Here is a 14,196-nt window from a genome sequence, read left to right on the forward strand (position 1 = left end):
CTTTATCTGTTACAAACTAGATTCCATTCAGGAAAAAAGATCTTCATCTACACAGAGCAGTTGTCAGGATGATCGAACTGGGGAATTACTGTGTTGTTTTGTAACTGTGATAATGTGGCCCTTGCATCTACGCTCTGAACTATACTGATCATCTCCACGCTGCTTTTCACACTACTCTGATCAGGCTGTCTGTTTACTCACATGCTTTATTGTATGTAAGTTTTATTGTGAGTCAGACACTCCAAAAATTACTGAGGCTGGCTGGCCGATGCTCCCCCAAAAGTGGGCAAGTGAGGAAAAAGCATGAGTTCACACGAGTTCAGAAGCAGCAATGAGCACTGGACAGGGATTTCTTTAGCCTGCCTCCCATCCCAGTTAATACTGCGTCTGTATGTAGCATATATAGAATAAACAGGCACTTACTTCAGTTCATCAGAACAGGCCTGTAACAGTGCAAATTCTGAAAAGGGATTTTTTTCAGTGCCAATCTCAGAATGTCATTTGATTTCTGATCAGTAAAAAGGTACTAAAAATGCATTTGAGAAATAGGAAAATGCCAGGTAGGAGATAACTGGCACAGAAGTATTAAGAAGACATGAACATTGCTAATTCCAGATATGTCTCAGAGTCATTACAGAGCAACAAGGATGGCACAGCAAATGCTGAGCATATAAGGGGAGTTACAAAGTGAAATTCTAGGTACACGGTGTCCTAGTAGGGCCCTTGACTTTACAAGAAAGGGCTGCTTTCATCCAGGCTCCAAGTAGATGTCTATGTCCTCTCAGACAATCAGAATATCAGAAGGCATAACTCTGATGAATAAAAGCAATTTATACTTTGCTGGGTTCCCTTTAGCCTTTATAAGTACATGCTTCCTTTGATCAGAGCTACACATCTCTCCATGATGGTGGAAGAATAGCTGTTCCCGAGTCGCGTCTTGTGACAGGAGGAGATTGGACTCAATCACATAATAGATATAGTTCAGAAGGGACCACAGAATATCTACTCCAAGTGTCACCACAAATAACAGGCCTTAAACACAGATCCCAGCATCCTCAGGCAGACTTACAATCATAATAAAAAAGCAAAATCCACCAACAGCAAAATGCACAAGCCACAGGAATGGATTAGGAGGGACCAAGCAGTGATCTGGGTTTAAACCTACTGCATTTATAAGCATCCTATGCCACGGCCTCTTGCCCCATGCTGGGTCCCTAAACACAGACATAGAGCTTCTTCTGGGCATGAGCTAATTAGATCCCCTACACTCGTATTACCAAGCACATGGAAAGAAAGGTGAGACCAAATTCTAAGAGAGAAAAAAGGATCTGTTGAGGGTATCTCAAAATTGTTGGGTGAGTATTTTTTAAAATCTGTGTCACCACAGATATTGAACAACAAATAATGTTATTTTTCATCTTACCGTACTCACTGGAGGCATCGAGGTCCTCAAAGACACTGTTGTTAACAAGTACACAGCATATGAAGATCTTGGAAGAGACAACTGAAACAGGGAATGTCCCATATCTTCAGGAAAGCCCCTGAAATACAAGGGAAAGTGGTTTAGGACTGGCAGAGAACTGGAGGAGAGGCAAACAGGACAAAGGGGCTAAGAGGGAAAGCCCATGACCAAGGAAAATGCTAAAACCAAATTATCGAAGCAGGCCAGGAGATCAGTGTTTTAAAGAATGCTCTTTGAGAGCTATTGCACGACATCCACCTCCTCCCCCTTTGGGATCCAGCATATCTGTATAAAGGATAAAGTCCATTAGTCTCAGCTTTCAAGGCCCTGTAGAGCTCACCTTCCTCAACAGCAGTTTACCACAAGACCTTCCCACAGCACTTCTTTCTGTCCTGGCAACAAAAACAGCAGCCTGGAAAAGCGAGAGGTTCTCTGAACCCTCCTTCCCAAATGTTAAGATGAAACCACATGACTCCAATGTCTAAGATTCTTCAGTGGTCACAAAGAGGACAAGTTGATCACAGTCATTATGAGGTTTTGCAGAAACCCAAACCCTCAAAGTTTAGCAGCTGAGTATCTAATTTTCTTTAGTTAAAACCCATACAGCCTGCACTGTTTACACACTATTTATGCATTTCCACTTTTAGGAAGACAAACGGTTTTCAAATTTTTAGGACTTTTAGTTTAGTTCATAGTTCCTATACTGTGAAATCCCATTCTTCACTGTTTTTAAAATCTACAGAGGATCTACAAATCATGTGTAATAGATTCCATATGCACACGAAGAACACCCCTGGAAGGCCAAAGCACTAAATTGCCCATAAATGGAAAGCACAAATTCTGCAAACGTATAAATTCATGCAGGGCACAAAAACCCCCAGACAATACACATTTCCCTCACCAGCATCCATTGAGAAGGACTCAGCATTACTTTGAAACCCAACCACTGTTCTATGAACAAATAATGAAAGCAAACTAAAAATGTTTTACAAATACTGACCTTTCTACTCACTGAACCAACATGCACCATCAAGTAATTTTAATCCAAAAGTGTACAGGACATGCAAAACCAGCACCACACCAGAAAAAACGCGAGCAAAATAAACACCAGCGTGCACAGCTCAGCAGGTCATGTCACTGCGAATGTTCCTGTGCATCACTAGCCTTGATTAAAAAAAAACAGAGAGTCGGGCCAGAATCAGTGATTTCCCTCAAAGCAGATGCCCAGGGCAATTCTGATAGCATACCTGCAGTGACAGCCATTTGATGAACGGATCAAAATATACCAAAAATCTCAATGTGCCTGTCACAGGAGGGCTGTCTTGCTTCCCACCACTGCTGGTTACTACAGGTCTGCAGCACAGTCACCTCCTCCCAACTGATACTTGTTCCAAATGCTCCCAAACAGAATAAAGCTTCCTCCTGAAGCAATTATTCTGAATCTTCACCTTCCTCTTGGAACTCCTCATCCACATCTGTATCCATAGTTTCCTCTTGCAGCTGTAGCTATGAGCGTAAAACTGCAGCTGGAATTTTTCAGTAGCACTAAAACTGACTTGAAAGCTGCCACTTCTCTCTGGCATTCTCTTCTGCCTCACCAGGCTCTTCCCAACTCAGATATTCACTTATTCTCCATCACAGCACTTACATGTGAGTCATTATGAAGGTCTTTGTCCTGATGTTCAAAGCCTTTTACAGGACTAGGTGAGGTCACCTCAGGTAAGCACAGGGAAGAGCTCCAGCTCATCACGATATACACCACCAGCTGCTAGAGCCATGAAATTGGTAGCTTATGCTCCGGAATGGAGACAAAAAATCCACAAGACCAGGACCTAACTAATGGAGCTCACTTCCAGAAGACATCAATGCAATTAAGAGGACTTTACACTAAAGTTGCTGGAGGAGGGGAACCTCAGTCCATCCCACTTCTACCAGTTTGATCCCAGTGCCAGCAGTAGATGCCCAGAGCCTGGAGAGGGATCACAGGTCAGCAGGAGAGCACCTGAAGAGCAGCACAAAGGAATTCCAGCCACTCCAGCCAGTAAGTCAGCTTCATCGGGGGCCCAACTTAAATGCCTCTATGCAAACGCACGTAGCATGGCGAATAAACACGAGGAGTTAGAGACGTGCGCACGGCTGCAGGGCTATGATCTTATCGGCATCATGGAGACGTGGTGGGATGGCTCCTGTGACTGGAGTGTTGGAATGGAAGGATACAGGCTCTTTAGGAAGGACAGGCAGGGGAGACGAGGAGGGGGTGTCACCCCCTATGTCAATGACCAGGTGGAGCACATAGAGCTCTGCCTGGGGATGGATGAGGAGCCGACCGAGAGCTTATGGGTCAGGATTAAAGGGAGGGCAGGCACAGGTGACATTATAGTGGGGGTCTGCTACAGGCCACCTGGCCAGGAAGACCGAGTGGGTGAGACCCTCTATAGACAGAGAGGAGCAGCCTCATGTTCACAAGCCCTGGTCCTCATGGGGGACTTCAGCCACCCCAATATCTGTTGGAGGGACAACATGGCAGGGCATAAGCAATCCAGGAGGTTCCTGGAATGTGTTGATGATAACTTCCTTCTCCAAGTGATGGAGGAGCCAACAAGGAGAGGTGCTGTGCTGGACCCTGTTCTCACCAACAAGGAGGGGCTGGTGGGGAATGTGAAGCTCAAGGGCAGCCTTGGCTGCAGTGACCATGAAACAGTGGAGTTCAAGATCCTTAGGGCAGCGAGGAGGGCACACAGCAAGCTCGCTACCCTGGACTTGAGGAGAGCAGACTTTGGCCTCTTCAGGGATCTGCTTGGTGGAGTACCATGGGATAAAGCCCTGGAGGGAAGAGGGGTCCAAGAAAGCTGGTTAATATTCAAGGATCACCTCCTCCAAGCTCAGGAGCGATGCATCCCAGCAAAGAGGCAGTCAGGCAAAAATGCCAGGAGGCCTGCATGGATGAATAAGGTGCTCCTGGACAAACTCAAACACAGAAAGGAAGCCTACAGAGGGTGGAAGCAAGGACAGGTAGTGTGGGACAAATACAGAGAAATTGTTCGAGCAGCCAGAGATTAGGTTAGGAAAGCTAATAGAATAAATCTGGCCAGGGACATCAAGGGCAACAAGAAAAGCTTCTATAGGTACATCAGTGATGAAAGGAAGACTGGGGAAAATGTGGTCCCTCTTTGGAAGGAAACAGGAGACCTGGTTACCAGGGATATGGAGAAGGCTGAGATATTCAATGACTTTTTTGCCTCAGCCTTCACTGGAAAGTGCTCCAGCCACACCGCCCAAGTCGCAGAAGGCAAAGGCAGGGACTGGGACAATGAAGAACTGCCCACTGTAGGAGAAGAGAAGGAGTTCGAGACCATCTAAGGAACCTGAAGGTGCACAAGTCCATGGGACCTGATGAAATGCATCCGCGGATCCTGAGGGAACTGGTGGATGAAGTGGTTAAGCCACTATCCATCATATTTGGGAAGTTGTGGCAGTCCAGGGAAGTTCCCACTGACTGGAAAAGGGGAAACATAGCCCCCATTTTTAAAAAGGGAAAAAAGGAAGACCCAGGAACTACAGGCCAGTCAGTCTCACCTCTGTGCCCAGCAAGATCATGGAGCAGATCCCTCTGGAAACTATGCTAAGGCACATGGAAAATAAGGAGGTGATCAGTGACAGCCAACACGGCTTCACTAAGGGTAAAAAGTGCCTGACAAATTTGGTGGCTTCCTACAATGGAGTTACAGCGTTGGTGGATAAAGGAATAACAACTGATGTCACCTACCTTGACTTGTGCAAAGCATTTGACACTGTCTCGCACAATATCCTTGTCTCTAAATTGGAGAGACATGGATTTGACGGATGGACCACTAAGTGGATAAGGAATTGGCTGGATCGTCGCACTGAAAAAGTTGCAGTCAACAACTCAATGTCCAAGTGGAGACCAGTGACGAGTGGCGTTTCTCAAGGGTCAGTATTGGGACCGGCACTATTTAACATCTTTGTCGGTGACATGGACAGTGGGATTGAGTGCACCCTCAGCAAGTTTGCTGATGACATCAAGCTGTGTGGTGTGGTCGACACGCTGGAGGGAAGGGATGTCATCCAGAGGGACCTTGACAGGCTTGAGAGGTGGGCCTGTGTGAACCTCGTGAAGTTCAACAAGGCCAAGTGCAAGGTCCTGCACATGGGTTGGGGCAATCCCAAGCACAAATACAGACTAAGTGGAGAATGGATTGAGAGCAGCCCTGTGGAGAAGGACTTGAGGGTGTTGGTTGACAAGAAGCTCAACATGACCTGGCAATGTGTGCTTGCAGCCCAGAAAGCCAACCGTATCCTGGGCTGCATCAAAAGAAGCGTGACCAGCAGATCAAGGGAGGTGATTCTCCCCTCTACTCCACTCTCATGAGACCCCACCTGCAGTACTGCATTCAGCTCTGAGGCCCCCAACATGAGAAGGACATGGGGCTGTTGGAGCAGGTCCATAGGAGGGCCATGAAGATGATCAGAGGGCTGGAACACCTCTCCTATGAAGGCTCCAGGCTGAGAGAATTGAGGTTGTTCAGCCTGGAGAAAAGAAGGCTCCGGGGAGACCTTAGTGCAGCCTTCCAGTACCTGAAGGAGGCCAACAAGAAAGCTGGAGAGGGACTTTTTACAAGGGCATGTAGTGATAGGACAAGGGGTAATGGCTTGAAACTGAAAGAGGGTAGATTTAGGTTAGATGTAAGGAAGAAGTTCTTTACTGTGAGAGTGGTGAGGCACTGGAACATGTTGCCCAGAGAGGCTGTGGCTGCCCCATCCCTGGCAGTGTTCAAGGCCAGGTTGGATGGGGCTTTGAGCAACCTGGTCTAGTGGAAGGTGTCCCTGCCCATGGCAGTGGGGTTGGAACTAGATGACCTTTGAGGTCCCTTCCAACCCAAACCATTCTATAATTCTATGAATTTACCACTTCCAAAAAACCGTGGGTTTAGATTAATGTCTTCAGATGGACTCACGCTCTCACAGGCTTCTGTCTGCCCAGTACAAGAAAAGACATGGACATACTGGAGCAAGTTCAACCAGTTCAATGTGGTTAGTGGCTGGAGAGTGTGGAGAGGTTTGGAGACCTGGGTTTGTTCAGCCTGCAGAAGACAAAGCTAAGGAAGGATCTCAGTTGCTGTCTACAACTACCTAATGGGTGGTAGAAAGGATGATGCCACACTCTTCTCAGAGATGCCCAACAGAAGGACAAGAAGCAATGGACGCAAGTCACAGCAAGGGAAATTCTGCTAAATATAGGGAAAAAAGTCTTCATAAGATGAGTTATCAAACAAAGCCTTGAGGAACCTGATCAAACTTTGAAATCAGCCCTGTTTCAAGCAAACAGTTGGACCATATGGCCTCCAAAGATTCTTTCCCCTAAATTGCTTTATGAGTCTGTAATATTTTTCCTACAGAATGAAGAAGAGAAGGAAATAAAGAAGTGGTAGTGAGGTTAACCACAGTTCTGAAATTGACTGCATGACCCTAAATCACGTTGGTTCTGTTCGCAATGCATAATGCTCCAAAGTGGCTAATACATCTACTGGGCACTGCACAACAGTATGTGTAAAAACTAGCTAGCATCACAGATGCAATATAAATATGAAATTGCAGCATCCATCCAGGCTAATTAGCATGCATGCAGATTGCTGCACTGATATTGGTTCACTGCCTACCATTTTGAAGCCAGCTTGCTGAACTGAAGATATGCTCTGAATTGCTCTGTGCCTCAGTATTTCATTTATGTAATGAGAATGATCATTCTGCCTTGTCTGTTTAGATTGCAAACAATTCAGGGGCAGAGGTCCTCTTTTATTATAAATAAATGTAACACCTTGGGACCCAGAGCCTAAACTCAGGGTCATGCAGTGTGGTCTCACAAATAAAATTTCCAATAATAACAATATCATAAGCAGACAGCCCAAGAGGATTAGATTTTCTCTTCCATCCAATCTTTCATAGCAAAAAATGGATTAAAAAATGTAAGTAAGACTATCTTTCAAACTGAACAGAACAGTACTGGAATCACATCTATAAACAGTAAACTAATTATTCTAGCTCCATCATTTCCTTGCTGTGGAAGTTCCAGAAGGAAGTCAGTGACTTTGAGAAACTTTGTATTTAGAGTGCAACACATTTGCTGCTTTCTCCAGTAAAACTCTTTTCTCTATAGTTTTGGTATTTATTCTGCTTGGTGAAGAAATGTCACTGGCAAGACATATTGGAAGCAGTTCAAACAACAGGAGAAAACCAAACAAACCGCAAATATTAGCTACAAGCTTCTGATTAGTCTTTTGATGATTTTGGAAAATGTAACTGTGGAAAAGAAATTAACTGGCATTCTCAATCCTCCAGATAAATGAATCAAGGGAGCTGGGTAATGGATTCAGAAAATTAAGGCTGTATTTGTTTTCCTTCATTCTGCATGTGCAATTATAACACTATTTAATGAGTTTCTAGAACATCCCAACCAAAATGATCTGAAGTTACAACTAAAAGATCAGCAGGCAGACAGGCAGGTTGTACACATACCAGGACAGCTACGAGTAGGACAGCACAGAAAGATTGTAAAAAGTTGGGGGTTTTTTTGCATGACACTCCAGGGACAGCTTTAACTCTAGGTAAGTGTCAACAGATCGACAACAGCCACTAAAAATCTCAGGCTTTTTACATTCATCTCTAGGACAAAGACAAACACTAATCTTTCTGGTATTCTGCTCTTCATCAGGGTTGACCCAGCATTTGGCCTTTAGCTCTCTTACAGAAAGGCAGGGCTGAGTCAGCTGTTCTGGGTTTTCCATCTATGGAGTCAAGGTGGCTGAATCCTGGAGAACAGGTATTTAGGCTTAAACGGACCCTCAAGTGGAAAAATTTCTAATCCTTCCTGCTAGTGAAGTAGGACAGTATTTTTATTTTTTTTCATCCCCAAAGTAGAACAGCTCTACCAGTGACAGCAACAGCAAAACTCTACATGTAACCTGGCCATCAGAAGTGTTATCATCATACACACTCCATACATCAAGCAAAATTAGATTCAGAGAGAGACCCCACGATCTTTCTCAATCAATATTCTCAGCCATGGTTTAACTGCTTGAATAGGTACTAGAATCCATGTGATGCAGAAGCAGCTGATTTTGATATACTTTATGAAATTTGCTTTCTACTGCACTTTCCAAAACAGGTGTTAAGAGTTTGACTGTCTACACTGTTAACCAACCAGTTTCAATACAGGGTTATATCCAGCTCATACTGTCCTGAGTTCCTTTACAATAATAAATTATTTTCCCAGTGCAGACAGAGCTTAAGTGACCTTTACAAATTATTAAGCTGGGATAAATATATATCTGCTAAAAATATTACTATCCTTTGTTCTTCAAGTCACAACGGGCTTTCAAATGAGAGTGATCTAACTAAGCATGCACACTGTAGCAAACAGTGTTTAGCCATGCAAGAAGTTCCTAAGTTATCTGATGTGTTTGGTGCAAATGATAAAAATACCACTTCAAAAGTATAAATTTACCTCATCATGTAAAAAAGAAGGTACTAATAAGAGATGTCTTCAAAAACAAATACATTTACTATGAAAGAAAAAGGCTGGCATAATTTGGAAGCTGAATGTTGACTTACAGATGGAAAGACCTATTAGATCATTCATTCCCTCTCTGCCAAGACAAGAATGTTTCCTAAAGAACATTTCATACTCTTCTGCCTAGTCTAATTTTCATAACGTAAGTACTGGAGTTTCTATCACTTTCCTTAAGATTCTATTCCACACAAACCCAGCTCAAGCTCAGGAAATACTCCTTTTTAAGAACACCATTGAAAACTTGATTGCTTTATAAAGCAAGCACAAGAGACTGGCATATACCTATGGGAGTATTAAGTCACAAAATAGTGGTTTGAGACACAGAGGGCATTCAGCAGTGGGAAGGATGTAGGTAGGAAGCATGCAGCTCTAGAAAGGGCTATCAGTGGGCTGATCATTGATAAATGTACTAGTTATAACAGACGTGCCTGTAATGACTACGCAACCATTCCTTGGCATTCATCTGTCCATAACTATGTCCTATCTGAGCACTTCAGCTAGACTCATAAAGCAAGAGTCATTTATCTATTTTAGGTACTTTAGGATGGAATGAATCATGCCCTAAAAGTATCTATTTCTCACCGCTGACTTTTAAGCAAATCAGTAAGCAGGGTCTGACTTAGACAACTATAGTGTGTATGTCTAGAGATATGTTAGAGAGCTGAGGTTCAACTCTGTTGCCGAATGGGAGCTTGGGTACTACTTTCATGTAGGCAGCCATACGTATACACCTCAACATAAAAATGTTAATTTGTGAGATGAATCCCATCCCTACAACTAAATGAGAAATGAGTCTCATTCTCTGTGACCATGCTTGCATAACCACCCTTTTGTGCTTTCCTTCCTAATTCCTCACCTATTTTGCTTTAGCATTGTGAAAGCTAGAAAAACATCGAGCCCAGTCTTGCTTGGGCCTTCTGAAAAGATCTGGTTCTCTTCCCCCCACCCCAATGAACCACAAGAGTCTCACTCTAAACCACAAAAGGGAAGGCTTGGGAGACTAACAGATGCTCCGCCAACTCTACTCCCCCAAACTTGCTGGACTACTATGTTAGAATTGCATGATATTTGCCTTTCTATTACAAAAGAGAGTGAATTCCAAGAACCACAGAGGACTGTTGACAACACTCCTGCAAGACTGATGGATTGCTCAGGTTGGAACAATATGATGGAGCACCTCTGAAGGCTTCCCTGAGATCCAGGGGGATTTCAGAGAATTGGAGGTCACATGTCAGAGGACTCGCTGCAGTCAGTCATATACTTACTACATTTGGAAAGCTGCCATCTAGCAGCATATCACTGAGTGTGGAAGTGAGTTTACTGAATTTGAGAACTTTTACAAGAAGCTGCAAAACTTTTGTCTGTACTCTAGCAGTGTCTCCTCCATCATTTGTGTCCCCGTTCTAGATGCCTCTATTTAGCAGATGACAGATCAAGCTAGCCTGTTACATTTGGCCCAGGCAGTCACTCCAGAAGTGTAAGACCATGGCACTGCAAGTATAAAAGAAATAGTTTTAGAAAGAAGCTGTGACTTTCCTGCCTGAAGTCTCTTTAGTTTGAATATAGCCTGCATAGAAAAGATCAGGGCCCTTCCTTTACATATTTGCATATAATTTGCATAAGATTTTTTTAATTAAACAAACTTGTTAACAGTTTTCTTAGATATATTTATGTAAAAAATACAATTTTCCATTAGGTCTTTCCCACTTTATGTGACATACCTATAAAAACATGCTAGCTAGCGGGTTAAATCCCATTCTGAGAGCAGTAACAGCAGAGACACATATCACTGTCAAAAGAATGCTGATTTACATAGTGTGATCACTAGATCTGCTCTGACAGATTACGTATTTTGTATCTTTATTAACTATGCATCATTTTTACATTCTGTTCCAGTTAGCTTGTGACAGATAACTATTTTTTAAAATCAGATCTTGAGGCAAAGAAATGTCAATGTGGAAAAATAAATACATTACTCAAGCTTCTTGAAAGTATTGAACCAAATGACACATCAACTTAAAGTGGTGAAATCATGGTGAGTAGCTTTAAATAGAAATATTTTTGAAGTAAAAATACCACAAAGCATTAGACATTTTATAAAGCTGAGTTAAATTAGTATTAGAAAAATTATTACTCTTACGTTTTTATTACATATTGAGCTGGATCTGTCTTCCTCTGAAGTCACCAGGAATATTAACATCAATTTAATTAACTTGAAGCAAGATTTAGCCTGGAAAGAGTTATTTTACCATGAATAAAGGAGAAAATAAGTCTGAATCTCAGCTTTTCCAGCAAGGCACTGAAATCAGATCCACAGACATATTTAGATACCTATCTCCCACTGGACAAGAAATAGACAGGTAAATATATTTAAAACCTGGAACTCATTAGCTCTGATCCATATTGAACACAAAATGTATTCACCATTTCCCAAGACAGGTGAAAAGTAAGTATAGCAATGTGGGCAAACAGCAATATAAAATCAGTATTATAAAAAAGGGTAGCTCAACCTCTGCAATGATGAGGGCTGGATTAATTTTCCAACATTCCTTATGAACCATGGGAACTCATGGCAACTAACTAACAGCTATGTGCAGCTCGGTGGGTGGTGTTCAGTTTTGGTCTTTGTATGCTACTTCTAACAACCACCTCCTCCAAAGCAACAGAGACTGGCTGGCTGGAATCACTCTGCAGGACAGAGCCAGCCAAGGTTCCACCAGCTGAAACACCTTGTTTAAACCACAGGTGACATTCTGATCTGAGTTATACCAAAGTTAATCAGAGGCACACAGGTGCTAATAGGATCAGAATCTAGCTCAGTGTCAGTGTAAAGACTGTAGTCACTCATTGGAGTGTCTCAGATTACTAACAGATTACTCTCTGCATTACTTTCTTGAGTCTCAAAGGAAAACTGTAGTATTGCCAGGACAGTTTTCAATTACCAGCCTTTATTTTGAGTGTGCACTATATAGATCTATGCATGCCAAGGTGACACAGAAAAATTATTTAATTTTTTTCTTCTGGAAAAATACACTAACTGAATGAGGGGAACTTGTTTTTTCCCCTCTATTTTTATCCTGTTTTTAAAAAATAACGCTGTGCCAAATGAAAGTTTATTGTCTCTTTCATTCACCTTGTGCCTGCATCTGGAATTTGCTTTGATCCCGAGTATAACTTGTTTACATTCTGGAATCATGGCATAACTTATGTTTTTTTTTCCCTTTGTATATTTTAAAAGTCTTCCATTATTTACATAGGTTTTTAAAGATACACTCTGAAAAGTAATCTTATCTCAAATCAGTTTTGTCGTATATGGTGTTTATGGAGGTACTAGATGATTCTGTTCTCACAGAAGTTTCTTGCCCACATTATTCTCTCCCACTGAAAAAAACGCCACAGAATGAACCATGGGAGGAAATTTTCCTTGAGATCCTCAAATGTTATCCCAAATGGAGCCTGAGTTTCAAACTCAATTGCTACAGAATAGGCCTTGTGGTGTGTCCAAACCCTGCAGATTTCAAGGAACACTGAGCGCTAGAGATTTTTAAAAAGGCCACAGCAAACTCATAAAAGGTTTTGTGTCTGTCCATGAGTCTGGTTTCTTGGTGGGCCTGATCTCACATTCACTGAACTTGTATCACAAACATTCCTTGTAGTCAGAGACCTCTGAACATCCTTTGCTTTAAATGAACTACGTAACTCCTTATCTGCTACCACCTTTATTGATTGGCTTCAGACTTTCTGGAAAAATTCTACCACAGGATGTAAAGATGTGATGTGATAGGAAACAGGAGGTGAATTATCCTGGTGAACTAAAGGTGCTAGAGTTTGGAGGAAAAAAGATCCTAACACTGGACAAAGCAGTAATCAGCTGCGAATATATCATGCCTCACTACATTACCACCTCATCACCATGCCTGTAGAACTTTGTAGATGTTGTAATTTTTATATCTATCTTAGCGAATTAACTAGAAATAAACATAAGTACATCAGATAAAGTCCTATTTCCCAATGCTTTCAGAGATAGATGAAAACCTCACTGTGGCTCTGCTACAAAAATTTTTCAAGACCCCAGTGTTTGTGAGACATCCTTAACTCCAAAATTGAGGATGATTCTGTTACTGGCAAATCTCATAGATTCAGCCTTGTACCGCCCTCTGATAATGTCACAGACACTGCTGAAGAGCAGATGCATGCTATGAGAGCTTATGAAATGAAAAAAAAACCAGCAAAGAAAGTCCAGTCTTCCACACAATTAGTCCATGATCTCAAGATGTCTGCATAGCTGGCAGAACACAAATCATCCTTAGTGAAACATCTTCTGAGCATTTCAGTCATACTGAGGCAGAAGTTTCTGCATCCAAAACACATTTTAGGTTGCTAGAATCCAGCTGCAACATAGTTTTGTTATGATATTTAAAGCACCATTCAGAACGTAGATGAGATGGCTGTGCTAAAGAATAGCTTTATCAGTTTCAGTAAAATACATCCAGAAGATAGCAAAGCAGCAAAGAAGCATTATTTTAAAGCAAAACAAAAATATCTTATACAGACTCTGCAAATTTGTGGAGCTGCTGGGACTGTGTTCTAATGTAATCTATTCATTATAACTACTATGGGTAAAAAGCTACCACTAATATATGACACAATAATCCTGCCACCACTTTGGGGAAGTACAGAATAGTCAGAGCTCCTAGTGAAACAGGTATGGCAGTGTGGCATCTTAAGCATAGCCTGGGCATCTGTGTCAGCAATGGGTAAGGTAAAGTCATTAAAAGTCATGGTTTCACTGCAAGCACAGACAGGGACCAAAACTTTAGGAGTCTTGCATAAAAAGGGATCTTCCAACCTGTGTATCTAACTTTTAAATTTTTACCTATTCCAGTCATCACTGCTGGCTTGTCCTTGATGAATATAAAAAAGTCTTGATTTTGAATGTAATCTTCATGAAATAATCTACAAAAACCCAGTAGCTGTGAATAAGAATATGATATGATTACTTTACATAAATTTGGGAGTTCTTTAGTGGTACTCACCGTCCTCAGTAAATACACCTGGAAAAAGGATACTAAAAAAATTCTTAGAACAGAGGTCCAACTGCCTTCAACAAGAGGTGTGTTTTTCTCAGGTAGCACTATAAAAATAT

The sequence above is a fragment of the Aquila chrysaetos genome, chromosome 15 (assembly GCF_900496995.4).
Source record: "Aquila chrysaetos chrysaetos chromosome 15, bAquChr1.4, whole genome shotgun sequence".
Classification (NCBI taxonomy): Eukaryota; Metazoa; Chordata; class Aves; order Accipitriformes; family Accipitridae; genus Aquila; species Aquila chrysaetos.